Source organism: Coenobita brevimanus, chromosome 42 (genome assembly GCF_032717465.1).
Source record: "Coenobita brevimanus isolate Jiangsu-jjx chromosome 42, ASM3271746v2, whole genome shotgun sequence".
NCBI classification, from domain to species: Eukaryota; Metazoa; Arthropoda; class Malacostraca; order Decapoda; family Coenobitidae; genus Coenobita; species Coenobita brevimanus.
Window position 1 is genome coordinate 5,277,913 of NC_136995.1, and position 26,057 is coordinate 5,303,969.

Genomic DNA, 26,057 nt, shown 5'->3' on the forward strand with positions numbered 1-26,057 from the left:
TTCGGGCTCCGACAGACTCTCAAAAAATATTTGCCAAAAATCAGTTATTAGTCCTAGAATATTAAAATTATATATGCTTATGGCACATACCTTCTTCTTTCTCCTGGAATGTTTGTTGAGCCTTCGTCGTTACCATAGGACTTGTGGAGACCTCTGAAGTTGGGTAACGAAGTCTCCACTTTATACTTCCCGACAACCCGTAATATGATTACCACAGCCAGATATAAACACTATAAACACTACTCTATGATTTTCAAGTAGTTTGGGATCCATACTCCAAAAAAAAAAAAACACTGTGAAAGCAATGGAAATTACGAGTGCGTCTGATTGTCGCACTTGCGCTAGTTCGCTCTTGGTACTCTGTCATTTATTATTCATAAAACCTCTCACACTTTATGCTTCTATTACTATATCACACTTATATATATCTGGAGTCATTCTCCATAAGTTTCCTTCAGTTGTATTAGTTTATTGTCACTGAAGTCATTCAATTTTTCATTTAGTAAAATACGTAGAGAGCCACGGATTCACTTTCACTGTTATAACATAAATTATTTGTACTCATATTCTTATATTACTAATTACTTACATTACTATTTACATTTTCTATTCTATTTTCAATATTTACCCTTCTATTTTACTTACACTATGTTATTCACTGTCACTTTCAGTAAGATAAAACTATAATACACTGTTCATTCATATGTACTGAACATCCATTGCTTTCACCTGCTATTTACACATTATTTACACATTATTTCCAAATTATTTTGCTTTCACACTTGCACTGTTAGAACTGCTTCTGGCTGTGGTAATCGAAGAAGCAGGTAACACAGAGGGGAACCTGGCACTCAGCGCACTGCCAAGAGGTGCGTTTGTGCTCAGGTGTGCGGCGGGTGGTATGTGCACACACCTGACACCTGCGAATGCAGCCTTGCTTTTCCCTGTGGCAGGCATAAGCTCAAGTCTGTGCCGATCCATATACGCCCTCTGCTCAAGTCGGTTGGGAAGTGTTACTGGATGGCGCCTTGGAGTTGCTGCTGTCACCCTACCATATCTTTCCAGCAGCTGCTGGACACAAGTCCTGGCGAACAACCTCAGGGAGAAGGACTTGGGTGGCTTGACCTTCATCTTGTACAGGATGAAGGCGTTCAGCATCGTCATATCTATGAGATGCAGAAAAACTTTCCTGTACCACCTAGTATTCTTCCTGAGGCAGTCGATCTCACCGATCATCATGTCGGACTTGTCCACCAGCCGCATGTTGATATTATAGTCCAACACAGCATCAGGTTTCATCACAGGTTCGCCTGTCCTACGGTCGACCTTCCCACTGTCTGTCATCTCCCCCTTTATGTACGGTGGTGAGCATGTGCACGACCCTCTTGTCATGCCACCGTATTGGCAGCATCTTCTCAGACTTGCGTAGGTGCACGTCTCCTCGCTGTGAGGTTCCTGCCTCTGGGAATTTGGGGAAGTGGGCACGATTACTTTTCACAGTGCCACAGGAGCCAATGCCGTGCTCAGAAAGGTATTTGGCAAGTTTCGGTGCTGTATAGTAGTTGTCTGTATACAGCACATGAAACCCACCAAAATACTTTTCTAGGAGCACTTTCACTACACAGCCTGAGAAGCCAAGGGGGTGTGTTTTATCCAGATTGACAGTGCTGGCTGAATATATGACGAAGTCAAGGATGTACCCCGCCTTACAGTCGCACAGTACAAAGAACTTAATTCCAAAGTGATGGCGTTTGCTTGGAATGTACTGAACAAACCGAAGACGTCCTCTGAACAAAACCAAGGATTCGTCAATGACAACCTTCTGAAAGGGGTGGAAGAATGACATAAACTTATCCTTCATTCTGCTCAGAATCTCCCGGATCTTCCAGAGTGGGTCGGTTTGGGAAGGTACATTGTTGTCGGCAAAGTGCAGGTTTCCCATGATGTTCTGGAAGCGATCTTTGGCCATGTACTTATTGAAGGTGGGTGAGGGTAGTAAGGGGTCCACGGACCAGTATTCTTCTAACTCATCCTTCTTGGAGTGTGGCATGAGAAGCATGAGGGCAAAGAACACATACAGCTCCTGCACTCCCAGCATGGACCACTGTTGCATCTTGGCTGCACCTGTACCACTTGCAGCACGTTGTGATTCATACCTGTTGGTCTCATCACATATGTGCTGCATGACTTCGTCATCTAGGAAGGCCAAAAGGTAGTCCACACACTCAGCATTTTCGTCAATAGTGAAAGCAGGCTGAACTCCTGAGGAGCTCTCATCAAATAATAAATTTTCAGGCACAAAATCTGACCCTTCCGTCCATGCGAAGGCGTCCAGGATTCCCTGTCGTGGCGGTGTAGGGCGGGTGGTGGTGGTGGTGGTGGAGGTTGGCTGTGAGGCAGATTTATCTCGTTCAAGGTCACTCGCACTGACCCTGGGTTGCCGTACAGCACTAGCAGCCCTTACCCTACTAGCTACACTACTTTTCACTCTCCTTGATTTACCTCTTCCTCTACGGCCTGCCTTCACTGTTGACGCTGGTGGTGACTCCGACGACGAAGACTCCGGAGATAACTCAGCCGACGATGATGAGGAAATGAGTGAAATGGGGTTTGGGCAACAGGGAGGTGAATGCATTCGTGACTCATGGCGGGCTGGGTCACGTGGGGGCATTGTTCTGGGGCTAACACCCCGCCTTTTCACTCCCTTCCCAAATTCCTTGCCTTCCTGCACTAAAGGCTCCTTTCCCTTGGAGCTAGAGACTACTTCCGACACTGAAGCACTCGTAGTAGTTTCTGGCACGATAACCTCACCCGGCTCATCACACGATTCATTTGAATTGTCAAAATCACTGTCCATCATCACCATGGACAATTCTGCCAGTTCACGTGCCACTGCAGAGTCACTGAGGCCTTTCCTGCCTCCCTCACTACTTTTCTTAGGGGTAGAGGTCATGGGGCCTTTTGCAATGGGCGCAGAAGCGGCAGGAATGGCAGGGCGCGAGTGCGACATGGTTTCACTACAGCGGAGGACAAGGAACTAAATGCCGCGGCTTATCTGAGAAGGTAAGGGTTGACAATGACACTTAGGCTTACTGCTGCTAACTTACATGCTAATTTTTTATAGGTAGAAAATCTCGGCAATACAAAAAGAAATAGGTAGTTCCAGGTGAATGTAAATGTCACTTAGGCTTCTCCCTTCCTTTCTGATATATATTTTTATTACAGACATCAATTACAAGGCATAATTCAAAGGGGAAATTACCGTGGTAATGTAGTGAATGAATGCACGTGAGGTGTTGTCAGGTGATAATTAGCCAATTCCTGGTGTATAACACTATCACTTACCTGATTTTTTTTTGGTATATATTATTTTGTATAAGTATAGGGCATAGAGCTTATTTCAATGGATGAAATCTGTGGAAAAATCCGGGGGAAATTTGCGTAGCGCAGCGCGGCGTGGGAGGTGAGAGGACAGGGTAATGGAGGGCAGGTAGGGAGGGGAGTCACGAAGGGGGTAAAATCGCTAAAATGTCAACAATGGATGGGAGTACAGATGAGATTTGGAGTGCTGACTAGTGTTGGACATTGGCAGTACTGATAGATGATACAAGCCACCACTTGAGAGCCCAGGATAATTCAAAACAACACAGAATCACAAAAGTGACGCCCCGCGTTATGATCCATTGTGGCCGAGCGTCACGAAAGTGACGCCCTGCGTTATGATCCATTGTGGCTGAGCGTCACGAAAGTGACGCCCCATGGTTAAGGGGTTAAATAGCGCTCCACTTAAACCTCACCTGGGGAATTTTTTGTGTGGTGGCAACGGCTCAGTCTGCTGGTGTGGGCGTAGGTGTGGCAGTGGGAGATGGAAATGAAAAAAAAAAAAAGGCAGGTTAAATATTGTTAACACTGACTGAGTCGTCCTCACAACAGAGATCGCCTGGTGGAGAGGAAGATGAGCGTTATATATTGACCACCCTGTATTGTTGAAGCATCAGCATTGCAGTAAGTGTTAATATGTTTTTAAATGCGGGCACACCACTTGGAGTGGCCCTGCCCATCAGCCACTCCCTAAGGACTTGAGGTGCTTCATTCCCGTAGATTTCAATGACTCCCCACATAACAGCGCTCCGCATCATTCTACTAGTTTGTACTTGTTAATGATACTATATAAAAAAAAAAAACTTACCAAATTCTATACTCCTATCTTGTATTTTCTTCTTAATCACAAATTTACATTTTGACAGTCATTCATAGATGCCTGAATCGACTGGGAGAGAGAGAGAGAGAGAGAGAGAGAGAGAGAGAGAGAGAGAGAGAGACTCCTTAACGCCACTTTCTCAACGAATTATTTTGTGTTGCACCCAAGTAGTTTTTCCTATGATGTTTATCTGTTTTCAAAGACATATTAGACGAAGGTATTAACGTATCCTTTGCAAACATCATCTAGTAAGGATGAAGTACTGGAAAGACTTGTCGAGACACGAAAATACGGCTTATTTTTCTAATTTGTTCACTTCAACTTGGCCAAAAACAGCCATTTCTCCATCTTGAACACTAAGCTGTAACAGAAAGGTAACACTAGAATACAGTACGCCTCACGGAAAATATGCTACGGTAAGTTTGTATAGGTGTTGTATTGCCTGTTTCTGCCACTGAGCTACGGGAGATAAGCTGCAAAAAGACAGACGTATCTTCAAAGTTAAAAGGAACGAGCTCTATGAACTCAGTAATAAAGAATCTGTTGTTTTTGCCTCTTACTACCTTTTTGTTGGGATCCACTCCACTGTTCGATAAATGACTCTTCAGAAACATTCATGGACATTCTCAGGCTCCAGTGATTCAATCCCACCCGAAGAATATTCTCTAGAGCCAGCGAAACTCAGTAAGGACATTATAATTATCATAGACGAGGATATTGATATGCTTTATGCAGAAACTATGCACTTTTTACTTTAACCTGGTCCAGATTTTCGCCCTTTTGCAGCATTTCACACATCTCAGTAGCAGAAAAACACTGTACTAGGGCTCTACACATCATACCACTTCTTCGTGACTAGCATCATATTCTAGTGTTAATCTTTTGTTACAACTCAGCATTCGAGATGACGAGAGGGAAGATTTAGGCCAAGTTAAATTACAAACAGTACACGTAGTAAGGAAATGATGGTAGAAAGCCTTCATAACTCACGAGGATACTGGTTTTCACAAAAAATGACCACGAGGACGCAGCTACTGTCATCGATGTGTGTGTGTGTGTGTGTGTGTGTGTGTGTGTGTGTGTGTGTGTGTGTGTGTGTGTACACAAGAGGAACAAAGGAAGCAAAAAAATTTAAATAAAAAAATCAATTCCATACACCAGATTATAGGTGTCCTCCATTCATAAAAAATCTGTAACAGGTGGACTTAATGCTGTAGGGTGAAGTTTGGAAGTGTGTATCTGTGTTGACAAAGTATCTCAAGATGGATCAAACTGGCGTATACTGTACAGCCTGTGTGGGGACGCGAAGAAGCGGTTCGATTTTGGAGAGACTTGTCATAAGTGAATATCTATATATCTATATCTATCTATATATATATATATATATATATATATATATATATATATATATATATATATATATATATATATATATTGGTATAATAAACAGTAAAACCACTCAGTGAAGAATGACTGGTTACTTGGCTTAAATGAATGGATTTGTTAGCCCAGCACACAGATATACAGATAGTTAGATAGACAGGTAAGTAGACAGGCAGATAGACAATCAGACAGATAGCTTGAATAGTAGATAGACAGAGTGATATATATATATATATATATATATATACATATATATATATATATATATATATATATATATATATATATAGATAGATAGATAGATAGATATAAATATATATATATATATATATATATATATATAGATATAGATATAGATATATAGATAGATAGATAGATAGATATAGATAGATATAGATAGATAGATATAGACAGATAGATAGATAGATAGATAAACACAAAGATATATAGATAAGTAGATTGACAGGAAGACTGAAAGTTTGACAGAATAAAACTTAGAGAGATAGAAAGAAATGGAGGGAAGAAAGAATGCTAGATAGAAAAAAAGATAGGTGTGTAGATAGACAAATGGACAGATACTTAGACAGACAGACAGACAGATGTAGAACTGGGATCTGAAGGTTATGGTGTGAAGGTTATGGTGCACCCAACAACTCTCCCCGTTATCAGTATACATTATCATATTAACAACAGGGGTCCAGGAGATAAAGAATCACGCATTCAAGGACAGTGCCAGGCGAGATCACGCGTCAGATTGGATGCTCTCACTCCTTTTCTGTCTAACTCTCTAGTGCAAGAAGTAACTGATGCATCCTGCCATTCATGTATGTAGCAGGTCAACTCTGGAACTGTCATGTCATCCTCTGTCTATAAGTCTTAATCTATAACCTCCAGTCTTTTGAACGCAATGTGTCTCGGAATTTCGAAATAAATAGATTTTTATTTTTGCTCTCCTCTTTATTTATTGAATTATTTATTTGTATTTATTATCTGAGAGAACAATTTTACGGCCTTCTAGTCTTTGGTTCCCTCTTTGCCCAAGAAAAGAAAAAATGGTTCCCGTGGTTACAGGCACAGGTCGTGTCTGATCATCAATGCGCGAGATAAACAAACCCCCATAACAGTTACTGATTGTCACCGATCATTTGTTTTTCCAATTTTGTCTCTTTCATATGCGCTCTGTTCTGACTGATAAATATGTTGAATCAGTGAAGGCAGACTTAAGTACAAGCAACCTTATAACTTAGATATCAGTTTCGTAGCTGAAAATAAAATCCGAAATCCATAGTGTACCATATATTGTTATTTATCTTCAGTCATCACGCCAAGTGAAAATCGATATTCTTTTCTTCTTTGGCAATTCTCAATAAATGGCAATAAATATGTTGCTTACCAACTCACTTTCGAAAACTTGCGTCGCTACTGTATCGCCAAAATCGCCAATTTCAAAAACTGAGATGCATTGTCCTGGAGATCAGTAAATTCTTGCTGCAGCACAGTTCACAATTTTGCATCACTAATTAATCCTTTTTCACTTTTGATTTACGTGTCTTACAATATAAATACCTAGGCCAAAAGAAAAAAAAAGGACTAGTAATGTCAGAAGAGCAATTGTGATTTGAAAAAATTGGGCGTCAGACGCTGGTTTTTGATCAACTTCGGCACTTTATTATGATGTAGTATGGTGCTGCAGCTTGGAGTGTTCTGTTTCAGCTAATACCGTATTCTATTTTAGCTAATGTACTGGGAATGAGTCATAGCAGCCTGAAATGACACAGTGCACCTCATCTTTCAGGACCCGGTGGCCAGTGACGGATGGGAGGGGGTGAGGGACGGGTCTGTGGAGTCCCCTCTCTGCTCCCAAATTGGATGGTTTGAATTGACCTCTCGCAACTACGCCCATGATGGATCCGAAGACTGCCTTTACCTCAACATATTCACACACAAGGTTGGTTTGCCCCTCCAGTAGGTGCTGCAGAGGGATGCCTTCTCGCGGTGGCATCGATGGAACCGGTTGGCTCTGCAGCGTCCCTCTACTCACCCCCTATCCACCAAAAGAAGGATAGTGTGCTTAAGTAGATGAGAAACTTAAGCCTGCAGTCCACGGAGCTCACGTCTCAGATGAATCTGGGGCTACAACTATTACAACTGCCCTTTCAATCCAAATGCACTTTTTTTTTTTCCATTCGTATCAGGCGATTTTATTAATCTCAGGAGAGACTGTTCGCAATAGAGGGTGTTCAATAAAACCATCATCAACCACTTCATGTGGTGGCACCGATACAACTGGTCGGCTGGGCTGCCTGGTTGTACAAACGTTCAACTACTTCCCTGTCCTCCTAAAGGAGGATGGTGGACGGTAGAAGGGGAAATTCATCCTGCAGTCCACCAGGTTCACGTTACAGGAAAACCTCGGGCTACAACGACAACAACAACAACTACTACTACTACTACTATTACTGCTACAACTACTACAACTACTACTACTACTACCATCACCACCACCACCACCACCTCTACTACTATTGCTCCTGCTACAACTACTACTACTATTCTTACTGTACCACCACTATCACCACCACCATCACTGCTACTACTACTACTGCTACTACTAGTACTGCTACTACTACTCTAGGGGGGTTCTTTCTAAGGTGAATAAAACGCCTGGCAGCAGCAAGAATGAAGAGGAAATGTCGTGCCCGGACTGAATGGGTCGAAGATTAATTCAAATTCACAAATAGATTTAAGGAGGATTCTCTAAAAGTGATGTTGATTGATGTTATTTGTTGATGAGATGGACTGATGTATGATTAGTGATGATAATAAATGATATTGGGTGATGAGATGACTGATGTTGATATAATGATGTGTTGTTAGTTTATGAGATGGACTGATGTATGATTGATGTTGTTATTTGTTGATGAGATAGGTTGTTGTTGACTGATTGAAGCTGAAGTTGATTGATGCTGAAACTGACTGATGCCAGTTTTTGATGAGGCAGATTGATGTAGGCACTGATTGATGTTGAAACTGACATGTAATTTGTTGATTATGTAGATTGATGCTGATAATGACTAAAGATGATGTTGTCTGATGTTTAAACTAACTGATGATATTTGTTGATGATATTGATTACTTGTGATACTGAATGATGTTGATACTGGTGATCGCTGTTGATAGTAACTGCAGTTTGTATAGACTTATGTTGATAATGATTAATGTCACCTGTTGATGAAAGTGGGTGATGCTGACTGAGACTGAAATAGACTGAGGTTGATGATCGATAGTCACGACGCCCACTTATCTTTAACTTGACCTCCTAAAATTACCATTTCCCCATCACCATTACTAAGCTGAAACAGGTGGTTACCAGTTGAACAATGTGCCAGTCACGAAAAAGTGCTGCGGAATGGATGTAGAGCCATAGCATTGTCCTATCCTGTCACTGAGAAATGAGCTGCAACAGGACGAAATTCTGAACCAAGTTAAGGCGAGATAGCTATAATAATTAAACTGAAAAACCCTTATAAACAACGATTATAATAACTCTGACCTCTTTCCCCCTTCCTGACCTCCATTTTCCAGCCTGGCCACCTGGATGCCAACCTACCCGTGCTGGTATACATTCACGGCGGCGGGTTCTTCGCAGAAGGCGCCGAAATTTATCCCCTACCGTCATCATGGACAGGGACGTGGTCTTCGTCACCTTACAGTACCGTCTCGGCATTCTAGGTAACAGATGAAGGCGATTTTATTCAAGGTAGGACAGAATTTTCGAGATGGAGAGTTAAATACGGCCTTCATAAATAGAAATCTCTGTTCGTTAGAGATCTTTGCCGTTTTTGTCACTATGTAATATCTCCTTAGGATTCTAGGTAACAGATAAAGATAATTTTATTCAAGGTAGGATAGAATTTTCAAGTTTGAGGGGAAAGGGGTTAGATGCAGCCTTCAAAAATAGAAATCTTTGTCTGTTAGAGATCTTTGCTGTTCACGGCTACAGGTATTTGGTGTCTTTGTCACCTTGGGAAATAAATAAGTATAATAGAAAAATGAAAAGATATATAAAATGAAAATAAAAATAAAAGCTGAAGCCATTCATGATAATTAATTGTATCAGGCCCTTCACAATCAAATAAAAGTGAATGCAAGTGATAGGTAAAAGAAATAGAATAAAGAAATAAAATAAATTAACAGAAATAAAAGCAAAAATGAAAATAAAAAGTAACAAAGCAATCCATGATCATTGCTAACGGTAATGGAGACATGTTAATCCTGTTAGTTGGTTAAGGTCTTTTAAAAGTAATCCTGATCGTTGTAACACAGCTGTTCCCTGCTCAAACTCACGTCGTTTCGAACAAGAGATCACTTATGTAGTCACTTAATTACTCTCTCCTTACAGACTTCTTGTCGACAGAGGACTCAGTTATCCAAGGCAATTTTGGACTGAACTCTTGTCTTTTTGAACAGGAGACCACTAATCTAACCACTTGCGTACCTTTCTTTCCTTACAGGCTTCTTGTTGACTGAGGGCCCTGTTATCCACGGCAATTCTGAATTGAGCTATATTGAACAGGACACTTACTAATCTAACCACTTGCGTATCTTCCTTTCCCTACAGGCTTTTTGTCGACAGAGGACTCTGTTATTCCCGGCAACTTTGGGCTGAAGGACCAGACGATGGCGCTGCGCTGGATCCAGAACAACATCCGAAGGTTCGGTGGAGACCCACAGAGAGTGACGCTGATCGGAACAAGTGCTGGCGGGGCATCAGTCCACTACCACTACATCTCACCTTACTCCAGAGGTCAGTGGCCAGTTCTTGCTCTTATTGATTTGTTTTCATCTGACAGAATTGGGCTAGTTTAATGGCTTGAATACTAGCTCACGGTTTCATGAAATTCAATGAACTTTAGTTATGAGGTTAAGAATGATCTTTTTTTTGGTTACGACACAAATCAACCCTTTAGTCTGACTACACCTGACCATCCATTGAAGTGGAAGGGTTGTTTATTTATTTATTTATTTATTATTTGGTCAGATGAAAACAAACGCGCTATACCTCCGGGCGATTTTAATTTACTTGTAGGGTAAAGTCATCACCTCTGTGGGAAGGCCAGTGTTCATTCTTGCTACCACTGGGCGATTGTATTCAGTGTTTGGTTTTTCAGTATAGGGAATATTCCTTATAGTTATGGTGACAGAAACACATTCCATTGATATACTGGAGGTAGTATGAGTACTTTATCACCAGACGCTTTAATCCAGTAAGAGGTGGCCACAACGTATCGCCTTCACGTAGCCCTGTCTGCCATTTGTTGCTCTTCCTCAAACTCACATTCAACCTGTCACATATCTCTCTTCATTTCATCCTTGGTCTCCCTCTCCTTCTCTCCTGATCCACCTCCCTCACATACACTCTTCTAGTTAGTCTCATTTTCCATCCTCCTCACATGGCGAGACCATAGAGGTTAAAATATTTACGTCATCAGATTTTAACCATAGTCCTTTGACCGTAAGTTGGCCAGATTTTTGTTGTCTTGCAGCTTATTTCACATAGCTTGGGAGCAGAATAATGCAATACTCTGGTTTTACATCCTTTCCACGGCACTTGTGTGTGACTAGCATCATATTCTAGCTTTAATCCCCCGCATGCCAGCAATTTTAAGCCCTATGGGTCGCCCCAGTGCCGGCCATTTTTCGACTTTTTTTTTTTGGTTAAAATGATAGATTTTGATGTGGAAACAACGAATTTACCATTAAAATGCTCACCGAGGCTCGGAAATGGGTTTTATTGAGTCCTGCATCCTCGTATACAGGTATAGCCACTCTCATGCTCACCGTGTAGGTGAGAAAAACCGTTTTCTATGTAAAGTATACTCAGGTATTTATGCTGAAAAAGCATAGCAATGTTCAGTACACTTTTCTGATTACTTATTACTTCACATCTATCACAGTTTGCATGTCTTTCTCACTGTGAATGCATTATCTTACACTTACTTGAAGATAGGTACAACCTGACTTCATTATGTATGGTCCTGGCACTTACGAGAAGGTATTTACAACTTGACTTCAGTATATAGTCCTTACACTTACAAGAAAATATTTACAACTTACACTTACATGAAAATATTTACAAAATGGCTTCACTATGTACAGCACTGGGTGAGGCACACAGGCAGAGTGAGGCAGAACGAGTGTGAGGGGGGGACCGAGTGAGTGTATGGCCTTGACAGCCTGGGGGATGGTAGAGGAACAGTTACCTTACATGCCTGCCAATTTTTACCCGCAAATCTTGAAAAATGCGGTCACAGTGAATTTTTTTATTTTAGACCATTTAAAATGGCACTGGCACTAGCCGCAGAATTATGTCAGATAATTTTAAAATGGCCCTGGCACGCAGTGGGTTAATCTCCTGTTGCAAGAGATGGAGAGAGAGAGAGAGAGAGAGAGAGAGAGAGAGAGAGAATAGAAATAATCAGGACGTTCTCACCAACAGATCTCTTTGCTCGAGGTATTATGATGTCGGGCTCCCTCTTCAACCCCTGGGCGATGGGAGCGGCGTACAAGGAGGTGGCGGAGTTCACGGGTCGCCTGTTTGGGTGTGAGGAGAGGCGAGGCATTAGCAGCGGGGAGGCAAGTAGGGCGCTGCTGGACTGTCTGCAGAAGGTGGACGCCCAGGATCTTACCCTCTCCCTCAGGCACCACATTGTGAGTACGTCTGGGGTTCCGCTGTGTGAGACTGATAGTGTGAGGCTAGTATTTTGAGGCTGGTAGTGCGAGTCAGGCCGTATATTTGTGACAATGCAAGGCCAGTAGTGTGAGACTAGTATTTTGAGGATAATAATATGGTAACAACAATGCAAGGCCAGTAGTGAGAAGCAAGTATTGTGAGGCTAGTTCTGTAAGGCTTGTATTTAGGTGCTTGTAATATTTCACCAGTGTGAGGCTAGTATGTTGAGGCTCGTATTTTGAGGCGAGTAATATGGTGATAGTGATGTGAAGCAAGTACTGTGAGGTGAGTCATACGATAAGAGCGATGTGAAGCTAGCACTGTGAGGCGAGTATTGTGAGGCTATTACTCTGAGGCCACAAAAAAAGATACAGTAAGATAAAAAGATAACACATCAAGGGAGTGAAGTGATTAACCCTTCCTTTCCTTGCAGACGTTCAGCTTTAACCCTGGTCTGTTAATCCTTCTGTTCTTACTACAACTCTTCCTACAATCCTTCCTTTCCTTGCAGACGTTTAGCTTTATCCCTGGTCTGTTCATCCTTCTGTTCTTACTACAATTCTTCTCTGCTAACCCATCTTTTCTTTCAGACGTTCAATTACAACCCCGCACTTTTGGGGCCCCGTGTGGATGGTGATTACATTCCCGTCGATCCAGAGCTTCTTATGTCTCAGGGATGGCATAAACACGCAGACCTTATCGCTGGCATCACACAGCATGAGGGAGGACTATTTGGCTATCGTGAGTGCATTAATTTCTTTGGCTATGGGGGGCGAATGGAGAGTGAGTGAATGATTATACTCCTTTTACTCTAATTTGGCCCAAATTCTTGTCCTTTTGCAGCCTATGGTATATCACAGACCTTAGTGGCAAAAAAGACAGTACTCTACCTCTCCATCCTTTCCACTGCGCTTCTTCTTGACTAGCATCATGTTCAAATGTTAACTGATTGTTACAGCTCAGCATTCAAGGTGGAGGGATGGCAGTTTTAGGCCATTTAGAGTAAAAAGGTATGGTGCATGTATTCTAACCTGACAAAGAACCCTAACCCCTTCTAGTTCAGTCGATGGCCAAGGGTGATTTGCTTATCATCCATGAGTGTTTTTGTTTCTTTGACCATGTGAAGCCATTGGAGAGAGAGAGAGAGAGAGAGAGAGAGAGAGAGAGAGAGAAATATTTTTACTCTAATTTAACCCAAAATTGCTACCTATCCTTCACGAATGTTGAGTTGTAACAGCGGAATGATAGCAGAGTAACCAACAGTAACACTGTTTTCCTACCGTGAATGCTTTGATTTGTTTGGCCAAGGGAGGAGAATAGAGAGTGAGAGATTGACTAATCTCTTTTTACTCCAACTTGGCCTGAAATTGCCAAGTCACTAATTCAAGGGTGAGTTTGTCTGTGGGCACCTTTTTCGCGTGTTAAGGCGTCTGGGTATAGATAGATCCTTTGCTTTAGATAGTTTGCTGTCAGGGATGCTAATGGGTATTATTCTTTTGTTTGGTGGTCTAGTAACTGAATGCCACAATCAGAGTGGAAACCTTGCCACATGCATGAGTTCAGTCCTCAAACAGGTGAATGAAGTTTTTTCTTAATTCCTTTTTTCCCAATCATGTAATATCATGGGAGTAGGCTAACCATCGACTCGACCTTCTCAAGGTTGGAGGACCGGACAATTCTTAGGGCACCTGGTGGTTCCTTTTGTCTCTCCAAAGAAGAATTTCGTGCCTTCCTTCACCCCCTCCATTCTTCAGACAGTCCTACCACGCTGCCTTATACAAATCATCCAACAGTCTGTTTTAATCTCACCCTTACCTAAATCTTCGTAGAATAGTAGCAGCAGTAGTTGTAGCCCCGGCTCAACTGTAACTTGAACCCAGTGGACTGCAGGTTGAAGCTGACTTTCTCTAGCAGGCCATCACCCTCCTTTTGGGGGATAGGGAGGGAAGTGAAGGATGTTTGTATAACTGGGCAGTGAATCTCCGCAGGTTATATCGGTGCCACCAAGGGCAGGCGTCGTTCTCCAGCACTCCGGAATAAAAAATACCCAAATAGACTAAAGTTCTGACAAATTCTCTCCAACAGCTCTCTACGAGGACGAATACTTAAGAAAGGTGTTGGTGGAGAACTTCGAGCAGTTTGGACCTGAGTCTCTGGACCTGACACGAGGAGACGAAAAACCCCAACAGTTGGCAGCCAAGGTGTTCCAGCACTACGTTGGTGGAGTCAGGGTGGATGAGGAGGTGGCAGATCAGCTGTGTGAGGTGGGTTAGTGGAACATTATAGGGATATATGAGGAATGGTGGATCAGCTATGTGAGGTGAGTGAGTAGCGCCTTAGATGGATAATATAAAGGGTGGATGAGGTGGTGGCGGATCAGGTGTGTGAGGTGACTATACTGTTCTTACTCAGATCTGAGCTAAAATTTCCATCACATCATCTTCAGTATTCAGTTGTAACAATGGATTCACACTAAAATATAATCTAGTCATGAAGAAGAACTGTAAAGCCGTAGCATTGTCCATTTCCTTCACTGATCAGTGTGAAATAAGCTGCAAAAGGACAAAAGTCAGGGCTAGGTTAAGGTAAAAAGAGGTAGGTTAATGTAAAAGAGAACTAGGTTAAGGTAAAAAGAGCTAGGTTAAGGTAAAAAAGAGGTAGGTCAGGGTAAAAAGAGGTAGGTCAAGGTAAAAAGATGTAGGTTAAGGTAAAAAGAGGTAGGTTAAGGTAAAAATAGTTTGGTTAAGGTAAAAAGAGCTAAGTTAAGGTAGAAAGAGCTAGGTTAAGGTAAAAAAGAGCTAGGTTAAAGTAAAAAGAGTATAATATGACATCAAGGGAATATTATGGTATCTGCTGGTGAAGTAAGGGTGGATGAGGCTGTGGTGGATGAGGCGGTGGTGGTTGAGGCGGTGGTGGATGAGGCTGTGGTGGATGAGGCTGTGGTGGATGAGTTGTGTGAGATGAGAAACAGGATCACCCCCCCATTAGAGCTGGAAATGCACTCACTGTATTTTTTTTTTTTTTTAAGTGTCCGACTCTGAGCATGGACTTCACAGCCTGCTATCAAGGCCCAGCAGTCCTCCTACATACCATACACCTCTACATGTCACCACTTCGGCGCTAACAACCCACCGTCCATACTGAATACACGTTAGGGCTGTCTCATACAGGACTGGTGTATTGGTATTAGCGGGGGTATTTTTACGACATGTCGGCGGGTTTTCTGGTAGATCAGTAAAGCCTGATTTAATGAAATTCAAATCCTTAACCCGTCATGTCCCGAGGTTTTCCGCACCTTCGACATCCCCCAGTCCCGAGATATTTTCGAATTATTATTTTTTGGCTAAAAAAAAAAAAACCTTCGCTTTTGGTGAGAAACATAGAAAATTCATAGAGAAATTGCTCACCTGAGGTTTAAAATACCCAATTCAGGTAGGAGTTCCTCCTTACCTGACTGGGTTTTCTAACATGCTGGCACCAAAGAAAACGAGTTCTATGGGAGGGTAACTATTTTATCCACTCATAAACAGTATTTATTTATTTACTTGGTACGAATGTATATGAAGTATGAGAGTATATTGGTTTTCAAGCAGTAATAAAGGCATTATAAGCATTGTTTCACTCACTAACTAATCACCATACCTGACCTTTTTTTGCCACATTACCTGATCATTATTTCTGGTTGTTTCTTCTTCTAATGCTATGTAAACATTGTCCTCCACATTGTCATCGATTGGGGAATCACTCTGGCCCTGAATATCTTTACTAGCCAGGTCACTGGTAACAGGTCCATTGCTGAGACAATGGCGTGAGGGGAGGAGGGGGAGGTTATACGGTGTAAGGCATTGTCCCTGCTTGGCATCTTGTAGAGGAATAGAGGAAGGTGTCCGGTGTATACATACGAAAAATCACACACGAAAATTGAAAATTGTGCAAATTAGGGACCTTGCAATTGCACGACGTACTGGTACGTCGCTGGGACTGGCAAATGCAAATCGTTGCAACGTACCCATACGTCGACGGGACGGGGCGGGTTAAACGGTTCCCTGCCCCAGCGGGGATTTGAACCTGCGTCTGTTAGGACTACAGGCCAGCTCTCTACCGATTGAACCATCGCCTACCCCTAGCCTAGTTCTCATTAACCAGTAATCTGTCCTCTATGTATGCATTTGGCTAACCCCGGCACTGTCTTCCTCATTCTGTATTTCCCCCTGCCTATGACCACTTCCTTAAGTACAATGTGTGTAGGATCTACAAATGGGAAGATATTAATGGCAAGTCTCTTTTGTTCATTTCTCTCGGAGAAAAGGTACAACTCTTTGAAAACTTTGAGTCTTTAGTTCTTTTTGCATTAAAGATAGATAGATGGGTAAATAGATAGATGGTGATAGATAGGTAGGTAAACAGCTTATGAGAGAGAGAGAGAGAGAGAGAGAGAGAGAGAGAGAGAGAACCCCACCTGACCTAATTTCATCCCTCTGTTACCTAAATACTCCTAAGCCGCCCCTGCCCCACCTAACCCCAGCTGTGCCTCCTTCAGCTGTTCGGCGAGCGTCACATCAACCTGGGCGTGGAGTGGGTGGCAAGACTCCATGCCCGCAACACCCAGCCGGAGGGGCGGCGCACCTACCTCTACAACGTGACTTACCAGGGCGAGAGGAGCTCCAAAGACTTCTACAACCACAATGTCGGCAAACACTGTGAGATGCGGAGAAATTTATCTGTGTATCTGTCTATTTCTCTATCTGTCTAGCTGTCTATGTACCTACCTGTCTATCTGTATATATGCAGCCATTCATCTATGGCTACCAATCAATCAGTCCAAAAATCTATCAGTGTATCTTTTTACCGAAGGTACTTTTTTTTTTCTTTTTCCTTATTCTGTCTATCGGTGTACCTATCTGTTTTTTTTGTTTTTTTTTCCGGATTGAGTCCCCGCACCTCCTAGCAGGGAGTCTGTGGTGCAGTTCTTCACTACAGTAGACTAGTAAACAGTACGCCCAATATATAGGTGGGGATAAGCTGACCTCAGAGGCTGCCTTACAAACACATCCTGTCCTATTCAAGTACACAGTATCACAAGTGCCATTTTAGTGCATCTGCCTACCTATAAATAACAGGGTGGTTAGTATTTTAAGCCTCAATTTTGCTTCTTATGTGCTGCAGGGACGGCTCCTTCTTCTAGTGAAAGGAAAGCAGGTATTTTGGCTACCTAATGGAAATAGTACTCAAACTTTGCAGTCATTGGATGTAAATAAATAATATAAACAGAACTGGCTAAGCCCAGCGAGTATGGCAGCAGAAAATGATACAAGGAAAAATAAATAACGCTGACTGAGCCGTCCCCGCAATACATAAGATACTGCCACTTGAGTTTCCAGTGCAGCACTATTTACAGACAACCCTATGAATGATCTCTGCAGGGGTGTCACACGGAGACGACTTGTTCTTCCTGTTTGAGGGGTCAATATGGGGGTCGATGATGCGGGAGGAGGACCTGCTTATGAGGGAGAAGATGCTGGACTTGTGGGTCAACTTTGCCGCCACCGGGTAAGCTTCGCCTCGACCACCTCTTGTACTCTGACCCTCTTATGCTGGGGACATCTCTCCATCTAGTCAAGATAACAGTAAGAGACTATACTCGGCTGGGAGTGCACCATACTTGCCTGAGTCTTGATATCACCCTTAGCCCTCTCATGGTCAGAATAACTCTTGTAATTTATTCTCACCAACTCCAGCTGCATTCATTAACCTCGGTGAGACAGAGGCACACAGCGTTAAAACAGTAGTCATTCTTAGCCTTCATATGGTCGGAACAACTCATGTATTTTATATATATATATATCTATATATATATATATATATATATATATATATATATATATATATATGATCAAGATTATGCTTTATCTGCGCGTTTATCTTCCACATTAGCTCCGGACCTCCCAAGGGAAGTCGTAGTCACTAACGGGTACTAGAGTTTATGGAGTAAATGGAGAGTGAGTCGTCCTGTCTCGGCTACCTCCCTTTCCTTGGGGGAAGCAGCCTAGGTATATAGATAGATAGAGATAGATAGATATATATATATCTATATCTATATCTATCTATCTATCTATCTATATATATATATATATATATATATATATATATATATATATATATATATATATATATATATATATATATATATTTTGTGTGTGTGTGTGATATATATATATTTTGTGTGTGTGTGTGTGTGAGGGAACGGGGATCGTGTTGAAAGAAGCCTGATTGATTACGTGGTCGTAGAGAGGTCGATGATGGGAATGGTTGCCGATACGAGGGCCGTGAGAGGACGATGTGGAGGTCTATCAGATCATATGATTGTGGTATGCAAGATTAAGCTGAGAGGAGTGAGGTGGATCAGGGGAGAGAGGAGCAGTCAGAGATAAAGACTGAAAGTTGAAAAGCTGAGGATCAAAGAAATGGCAGATTATTACAGGATCAAAGTAGAGGAGGAGTTTGAATTACTGAATTGGAATGAAATGGATCTGGACAGCCTGTGGAATGCATATAGGGATTGCTTAGTTAGGAATGCTAAAGTGGTGTGTGGTGTGGCAAGAGTAACAACAAAGAAGAAAAGTACGGCATGGTGGGATGAGGAGGTAAAGACAGCAGTGGAGGAAAAGAGGAGAAAGTGGCTAATGTGGTTACAGAACAGAGGTTCAGTTGAAATAATAACTGAATATGTTGAGAGCGAGAAGCACGTAAAGAGACTAGTGAAGAGGAAAAAGGAGTTATATGAGGTTCTAGGAAGAAAAATGAATACGAACTACTCTGAAAACAGAAAGTTATTCTGGAGAGAGGTGCGGAAATGTAGAAGTGAAAGAGGAAAGAAATGTGATGGTGTGAAGGATGTAGGTGGTAGATTATTGACCCATGGAGATGAAGTAAGGACCATATGGAACGAATATTTTGGAAGTCTGATGAATGGGAAAAGAGAGCAGAGCTGCTGTAAACATGTTTGGATTTGGGGATGTGCAGAGAAGGATTGCAGTACCAAGAGACGTGACACTCGCACAGGTGAAGAGTGCTGTGAAGCGGCTGAAAAATGGGAAAGCAGCTGGGGTTGATGAGGCGTATGCAGAGATGCTTAAGTGTAGTGGAGAGAGTGGAATGAAGTGCTTGTTGGAGATATGTAAGAAGGCTTGGAGGAGTGAAACTGAGCCTGCAGAGTAAGGCTATGATTTTACCCCTGTACAAAAATAAAGTTGAGCAAAGTGAATGCAAGAATTATCGTGGTATAAATTTATTGAGTGTGATAGGGAAGGTATATGGAAGAATTATTATAGAAAAAGTAAGAGAGATATCAGAAGTCCTAGAGAGTGATGAACAGGGTGGCTTTAGGAGTGGTAGGGGATGTGTGGACCAAATATTTGCAGTGAGACAGTAGAGAAAGCTTGTGAGAAGGACCATAAGGTGTTTATGGCATTCATGGATCTGGAAAAAGCATATGACAAAGTGGACAGAGGACTGTGGAAAGCTGCTAGGTGTCGTCAAGAGATTTTAGAATGGTAGTGAAGCATGTGTAGGGGTTAATGGGCATCTAAGTGAATGGTTCACGATCGGTGTGCGCGTGCAACAAGGTTGTGTGATGTCCCCATGGTTGTTCAATATATATATGGATGGGGTGATGAGAGAAGTAAAAACACGAGTACTGGAGAGAGGGATGGCGTTGGTAATGAATGGAATATCTCAAATTTGTTGTATGGTGATGATGCAGTACTGCTTGCTATGGTCGTACCATTCTAAAGTGGCGGTTTGGGTGGGGCACGAACCTCTGTACAGTGTTGCCACGTTTTCCATACTCGCGATGCCTCTCTCTCTCTCTCTCTCTCTCTCCTGGGGGGATGTGCATCACCCTAGGGAATTTTGTTTCTTTTATGTCTTATAAACTTGTGCTTTCATTTCTTTATTTTGTTTTTTATTATATTATTGTTTTACAAATGACGCCAGACGACCTTGGTGTTATGGCGCTTTTTCATTTAATCATTCTCGCCCTCCTTCCTTCCCTCCCTTCATCTTTCCCTCAGCTAGACAACGCACTCAACACTGCCCCTTGCCTGCCTTCTCTCTCTCTCTCTCTCTCTCTCTCTCTCTCCTTGGGGAGATGTGCGTCACCCTTGGGAATTTTGTTTCTTTTAGGAGTGACTTATAAACTTGTGCTTTCATTTCCTTATTTTGTTTTTATTATATCTAATTATGTTTAAAAATATTATTGTTTTACATATCACGCCAGATGACCTCGTTGTTGTGGCGCCATGATTTGTTTTCATTCAATCACTCTCTCCCTCCTTCCTTCCCTCCCTTCCTTCATCTCTCACTAAGCTGCACTCAACACTGCCCCTGGTCTGCCTCACCCCCCCCCCTCTCTCTCTCGTCTGTGGTATTTTAGGATACATTTTGGTTATTTTCTTTTACGTTATAATGTACATATTGTAAATTTGACTTTATTTCCACACCACCCCGGAGGTTAAAGTCTTGGCGCGTTTTTTTTAAGAGGTGTCCCCAAACAGGCCTGTTCCTCTATCCCTCACAGATGACCAGGTCGGACTGGGTGTGTGAGTGTTGCTGCTCACGAGGGTTTAGTGTATATATTTTTTTTACTAAGAAACTGGCATATTTTTGCTTATATTCCTGCACATTATCTTATAATCATAATTGTGACATTATTACCAACCCCAGAAAGACGGTAACAGCCAATAAAAGTGACTACTTTTTTTTTTTTTAAGCAACACTAAAATAATTATGCCACGTTTCTGTATTGCCATATAAATATTTTACGCATAATCAGTTTACTGTTCTTTCATATATTATAATACCCACGTTACCATTATATTCTTATGTGTTTATCTTATTGTGATGCCTATTACATATATCAGTGCCGTTCACATAGCGAGTATGGAACACGTGGCACCACTGTACAGAGGTTCGTGCCTCACCTAAACCGCCACTTAAGATTGGTACCACCATAGTACCGGACATGAACTTGGTAGGCTAGTGCAGAGTTTTGCTGATGTCTGTATGCGTCGTGTCTTGAGAGTAAATGCAGAAAAGAGTAAAGTGATGGTTATTGAGAGAGAAGGTGACTCTCAGTGCGATGTAACAGTGAATGGAGAGAGACTGAAATTGGTGAAAGAGTTCAAATACCGGGGTACAGTGACAGAAAAGAGAGAAGAATAGTGCAAAAGAAGTTGAAACTAGAGTGACACAAAGAAGAAAAGTAGCTGGTGTAATGAAGGTCATGATAAGAAACAGAGGCTTGAGTGCTGCAGCTGCATGAGGCTTGCATGAAGGAGTGTTAGTGCCAACTTTAACATATGGATGTGAGACTATGGTGTGGCATGAAAATGAAAAGTCAAGAGTAAGAGCAGTGGAGATGGGACTGCTGAGGAACGTATGTGGAGTACAGAGGATGGATAGGATACGAAATAATGCGATTCGTTAAAGATGCGGAGTGAGGAAGTCGGTGGATACCAGAATCGAAGAGAGTGTACCGAGATGGTATGGTCATGTGGAAAGAATGGATAATAATAGAGTGGTGAGAAAGGTATAGCTGAGTGAATCTGAAGGAGGGAGGAGGCGAGGTAGGCCAAGGAGAAGGTGGAGAGATATGGTGGATGAATGTGTGAGGAAGAGAGGGTTGGAAGTCGGTGAGGCTAGGGAACTGACAGGAGATCGAGGTGGCTGGATGAATGTTGTGAGGAGAAGTGCGTGATCAGGGATTTGGGCACCCTTTTTAACATGGCAGGGTCTGGATTGACTCTATCGGATACGATTACGTGAAGCTACAGAACATGGTGAATGTTTTTTGGCATATCCGATAGAGCCAGGGTTCCGGGGGCTTGAATGATGAGTGAATGGAAGCGTGGTCCATTGGACTGGGCAAAATTGGGCTGTCTGGCCATTGCTACTCCTCACCCTGCCCTAGGGTGGGAAAGGATGTCCGGATGATGATGATTATACATATATATATATAAATATATATATATATATATATATATATATATATATATATATATATATATATATATATATATATATATATATATATATATATATATATATATATATATATATATATATATATATATATATATATATATATATATATACATGTATATATATATATATATATATATATATATATATATATATATATATATATATATATATATATATATATATATATATATATATATATATATATATATATATATATATATATATATATATATATATATATATATATATATATATATATATATATATATATATATATACTGGCCAACGACATATCAGTACTGCCGGTACTTGTTTCGGCTCAGAATATATCTGTTTAACGGGGGTTAGAAACAGTCTTCATAAGTATTTAAAAATGACTATTTTGTGCCGTATCCACAGATGCGGCCAGATTCAGCCTCTGTAATTAAACCATGTAATTCTTTCATTCACCCTCTCTCTTTCACTCACTGAGTTACTGTATCATTCCGAAAGAAAGACTTCACGCCTAATTGGGGGTGTGCTGCTTTACCCATGGACACTAAAGTTTGCACAGTGATAGGCCTCTAGCCGCTCCACGTTTTAAGTAGGGTGGAACCCCCGAGGGCCACTCCCTATGGAGGAGGGGGCTACATAGTTTTGTTGTGCATATTTTATTTTATTCCAGCTATCTCCAGACGATTTTATTTGGATAAGGACTCTTCACACAGGAGAGATATACAATTTGCAATTGTCCTTTCAGCTGAATCAGTCCAGTACAAATTTTACAGTGTAAATCACAAAGTAATATTATTGTACATTTATTAAGAGCTTTCAGTTGTAATAAAGAACAGCTTTATGTAGATGGTACAATAATAATTATATACTTATCTTTTGTAACCTGTTATTTAATCATGAAAATCTGCTAGGTAAACAGGAGGGACTTGTAACAGTGGTTGAAGGAAGCGATATTAATTTAACATTTAAATTCATAAAGCTAATATGTCTTATTGTCACTTACAATGTCTTCATTTACCTGTGATTGATATAATATCTTTGTATCAGCTAGTGTAGTTTTATTAACTTCATGAGCTTTATATCACATAATGTATCACATATAAATGTGCCTCAATGAAGTTGTCTATCAGTCTGTCTATCTATCTGTCTATCTATCTATCAGCCACTCGATGCCTTAATTTCGTAAGAGGTGACCACAAACGAGTCGTCTCCATGTCACTCTGTCCTTTGCCATCTGGCTGCCCCTTCTCCATTTCACATTTCCCTCTCTCATATACCTCTCCATCCCATCCTTCCGTCTCATCCTCGGTCTCCCACTCTCCCTCTATCTCCTCACCTCACGCACATACACTCTCCTAGTCAGTCTCATTTTCTCCCTCTTCTCCATATGGCCAAAGCAACTCTGTTCCTAATGCAGTCCAGCACGGCCATATTAACAACCTCAGGAACTTCCCAACACTGTGCTAACTGGGTTTATCGAATCCGACTTCATGTCATTTCTCTGTCTCTGTCTGTCTGTCTGTCTCCATGTCCCCCACTCTCTCTCTCTCTCTCTCTCTCTCTCTCTCTCTCTCTCGCTCACTTTCACCCTCCCCACCAGGAACCCAACCCCCGACTCGTCCTTGGGCTTCGTGTGGGAGGCGGTGACCCCAGACAACCTCAGATACCTCAACCTCAAACTTGACCCCGTAATGGAGCCGGACACACGACATAAGGTCAGCCAAGCTCCTTAGATCCCTATTATCAACCTTAAGAACGTCGAAGTGTGGACAAGCAGCGAAATTCCGGCCTTGGTTCTTGAATGTGTGATGATGATGATGATGATGATGATGATAATGGAACTCGTCATACCTCTTTTCTTATCGCTGTCTGACCTTTCTCTATCGTTGTCTGACCTTTCCTATCGCTGTCTGACCTTTATTGTTGTCTGACCTTTCTTATCGCTGTCTGACCTTTCCTATCGTTGTCTGACCTTTATTGTTGTCTGACCTTTATTGTTGTCTGACATTTCTTATCGCTATCTGACCTCTTTCTTATCGTTGTCTGACCTTTCTTATCGCTGTCTGACCTCTTTCTCTATCGTTGTCTGACCTTTCTTATCGTTTTACGACCCTTGTTATCGTTCTCAGACCTTTCTATATCGTAACTAACTACCTTCTGTAATGAGGGGGGGTCAGATCAATCATATATAAATAATTACGGTTTTTTCAATACATGATCATCGGATATTGGAAGCTTGCACACACCTCTGCTCATTCACTTTCTATAGTGCGATTGATAGTGTTGAGGTTCAGGAATGGTACTGAGATTTCGTGACATTCCCCTCTTAGCGATTTATTCTGCACCTCAACACACCGAAATCCTCTTTCAGCCACGCACGCAGGCGATTGGCGTGACGATTTTATGACGATTGGCGTCAATAGACCAATCCTCACCCTATGTGGGGTCCTCGAGTCAGTCGTCAGGCAGAATGATTCCACCTCATGGAATTAAGTCTGGTTATAATTCCACGTGAGGGCAGAAGAAAGACTGGCATCATTGGCACCAGCCGTCAGTGTGTAGGGACAGTCCGCGCCAATTGTCTGCGTGTAGGGACAGTCCACGCCAATCATATGCGTGTAGGAACAGTCCACGCCAATCATCTGGGTGTAGGGACAGTCCACGCCAATCATCTGCGTGTAGGGACAGTCCACGCCAATCATCTGCGTGTAGGAACCGTCCATCGCCACTTCTGCTTAGGGGAACTGAGAACTCTCCCGTGCTCTCATGCGTCCACACACACACAGACGACTGGCGCCTGATGCCTGTCCTCACTCCAAGCATTAACGACAATCCTCAGCGTGTGTGGGGTTTTGACTATGACGCCAGGAACTTCTGCTAGTCCACAGACAATAACCATCACGCCAATCGCCTGCGAGTGTGGCTACCTTTAGTCAAGATTTATGTCGATGTTAAAAAGGTAGAAAGAGGATAGGTCTACAAAGGAATGTTGAGGTTTTACGTGCAAAAGTAAATCGCTAAGGAAGAGGTGTTATGAAGTCTCCAAAGTCATTTATAATAATGCCCTTAGTTCCTCATGCCTAAACCTTGACCCATATTCTGAGGGGTTTAGGCAGTTCCCTAACACCTCTTCCTTACAGACTTATTGAGCACATTATGCCTTGTTATCCTTTTGTATGTTAGTGCTGAATACGAGGTCGATAATAAAACGATATGACCGAAAGAAGAGAATGATCAGGTGTAATATGGAAAATAAACCACTATGGAAGAGGTGTTACGAAGCCTCCTACATCATCTATAGTTCAACCTTATGACTTAAATTTTTAGGTTAGGAAGGACCTCTGGGCCACTCACTAACCTTTTTTTTTCTTCTTTCTTCCCCTTTTCCTTTACTTCTTAAAATAGGATACTTTACACCGGTAGATTTCAGCTCCCGATTCAAGCTCTTAGACATTAACCGTTATAGCCAAGTCCCATATTAGTGCCCTGAAGCTCCCGCATCAATCTAATATTGCTATACTTCTTCACATACAGGTGAGGGAGTTCTGGGAGTCACTGCCGACCAAACAGAACAAACTCCTCAACCCTGACAAAGTGATCTTCTCCACTGATGCCTCACCGGGGCAGCCTATCAAGAGCGGCCAAACCCACTCCAAGGACTTGCCGCCAAAGCCATTAAAATACCAACACGGTGAGCTCTGA

At 42.0% G+C, this 26,057-nt stretch overlaps 1 pseudogene; it reads left to right on the forward strand.

Annotated features, from left to right (window-relative positions):
- Positions 1-26,057, forward strand: part of LOC145397675 (venom carboxylesterase-6-like) — a 26,341-nt pseudogene extending 284 nt beyond the window's left edge.